Here is a 2,431-nt window from a genome sequence, read left to right as displayed (position 1 = left end):
TAGAAGGGCACTAACACACTACTAACAGTTACAGGGTGGGGCAGACGTAGGAGTATGAGCAATAAGGGGAGGAGACAGGTTCGGCGACAGGACAGGAAAGAAGGAGACTGGGTAGGAGACAGAAAAGGAGATAGGGTAGGAGAAACGTACCCTCCTTGGTTGGCAGAGTGTTCTTCTCAGCAGTACTGGTCTTCTTTAGACACTTCTTGTTGAAGGTCTCCACTCCCTGCTTCACTGGGTTGTTGTCGCCCATCTTAGATGATGTCTGAGGGAGAAGGAGTCAGAATGTAAATGTCGAGAGAGAGAAAGAGAGAGAGAGAGAGAGAGACAGAGAGACAGAGAGAGAGAGAGAGAGAGAGAGACAGAGACATAGAGACAGAGACAGAGAGACAGAAAAGAGAGAGAGAAAAGAGAGAGAGAAAAGAGAGAGAGAAAAGAGAGAGAGAAAAGAGAGAGAGAAAAGAGAGAGAGAGTCCTTAGACAAATATGTAATCTAGAATACTGGTGAGTGAATGCAGGTATATCCAGCCACACCCACCTTACCTCACACTCATACATACACTCACACACACACAAAACACACACACACCTGTATAATCTGTATAATTACGTAATTCAGTCACTTGAATCAACACACACTCCCACGACATTACCATTCACCATCTAACAAAGGAGAACAAATATCCAGGAGAGAGAGCTGTTGTTGTGGCGTCACGTTACCCAAGCACTCAGGTCTGCTGCAATGCACTGGTTCTCGTATACAGGAACGCATAACTGTACTTTCTGGTTCAGCGAGAGTGGCTGCACAAAGAGCATATTGGGATGGAAGAATGGCATTCTCCAAATCTATGAAAGGATGTGAATGAATGAACCTACATGCATTACCTACATGCACCTACATCCTAGTCTTTTAGATCTGTGTAGACCTGTAGTCTACTCATTCAAACACAAATCTTAGCATACTATTAGAAAGTGTACACTGCCCTACCAAGCAAAAAGGTAGTAACTGCTCATTTGGTCTAAAATTAGTTATTGTAATTTTTGCTACATTAAATACATGCTTAATCATGTGGACCAGTATCCTGCCTCTATTGTATTGTGTTTTGGAGAAAATGGGGGTCATGTTTAGCAGTAACTGCACAGAGTTACTGTGAAACCAAGGTAAATAAAAGCCATTTTTCTCAGTTCCACGCTATGAGCAGTTACTGTCTTTTTGCTTGGTAGGGCAGTACATTGCAGTGTGATTCCACCTCCACACATTGGTGCTTTATTTGAACAAATATTTAATTTATACTTCCACAAACGCAGAACTCACAAACCGTCTCATGATCTGCTTGCAGGCAGACCTTATCTAGGTTCCCGTGAGTGCAATAGCTGGGTGTGACGTTGTTTTTGCAGACCAATTTCTGTAAACCGCACAGATTAATTCATAGGTGGCAAAGCCATCTGCAGTAAAATTAGCTAATTTGACAGATCTGTCATGTTAAGCTCACTATTAGAACATGTTTTTATCATAAACGGCACCCCAGTGAACCGCCAAACCAAAAGACTGACTGTAGGCTGGAAGCATGTCAGCCGTCAGCATCACATGCATCGATTGGGCTTTAGGTAACAGTGCGACAACTGAAAACAATAAAATCTATTCGGAATGTCATCACACCAAGGCCTGTAACTATGATATAGATAGAGCCATGATGACAATTTGCCTAACCTAACCATACAATAATGAAACACAGGCACGTTAAATAGCCTAGTTGGCAAAGGAATGCTGCAGGTGCGTTAAATGCATGCATTGTAGAACTGTCAACACAGCAACAACAAAAAATATTTTAAAAGCCGAACACTAAATCATATCGCCTAATAATAACATATAATATATAGCCTATTCTTTACTGACAATCAAATACAACCGCACCTTCCTTCCGTCTTTTATTTGTATTTGTATTTTTTTTTAGATATTTTTTTTTACAAATGCATAATAACACGACCGACCATCAGAATAACGTTTTTAGGCTATGATGGCAACATAGGGTGGCATCCATAAACTAACGAACACATAGAGGGAGACAGGGACATGGAATTTGAATCATTTGTATACTAAAGCTACCAATATTTACCTGGTCCGAGGATGTGCGGTGAGAATGTCCGTTACAGGTACTGCGTCTGGGTGTAGTCTGCATATGTGTAGGACAAACGGTTAAATAGGGAAAGCGCACCCTTTTTTTTACGCCAACTAGACACCAATCTGAGCTACGCCATTGGCCCAATCCATCCAGAGGAGGGATAACATTGGCCAGGTTAAACCCATGAGTTGAGATGTTGAGGGGGACAATGTTGTGCAGCGTTCATCTGATAAATCCGACAATGATACCACACCGCCACCTTGTGGATACATACAGCATAGCCTACAGGTCCAGAGTTTGGTGGAGAG

At 42.1% G+C, this 2,431-nt stretch overlaps 1 long non-coding RNA gene across 1 annotated transcript; it reads right to left on the bottom strand.

Moving 5' to 3' along the window:
* Positions 1 to 203: 203 nt before the first annotated feature.
* On the bottom strand, positions 204 to 2,111 carry LOC139581689 (uncharacterized). The gene is made up of 2 exons (XR_011676272.1): positions 1,320 to 2,111; positions 204 to 846 (listed from the first exon to the last, which is right to left on the bottom strand). It is a non-coding gene; the product is annotated as an uncharacterized lncRNA (long non-coding RNA).
* Between the last annotated feature and the right edge of the window lie 320 nt (positions 2,112 to 2,431).

Source organism: Salvelinus alpinus, chromosome 7 (assembly GCF_045679555.1).
Source record: "Salvelinus alpinus chromosome 7, SLU_Salpinus.1, whole genome shotgun sequence".
NCBI lineage: Eukaryota > Metazoa > Chordata > Actinopteri > Salmoniformes > Salmonidae > Salvelinus > Salvelinus alpinus.
This window is presented reverse-complemented; position numbering and strand designations above follow the sequence as displayed.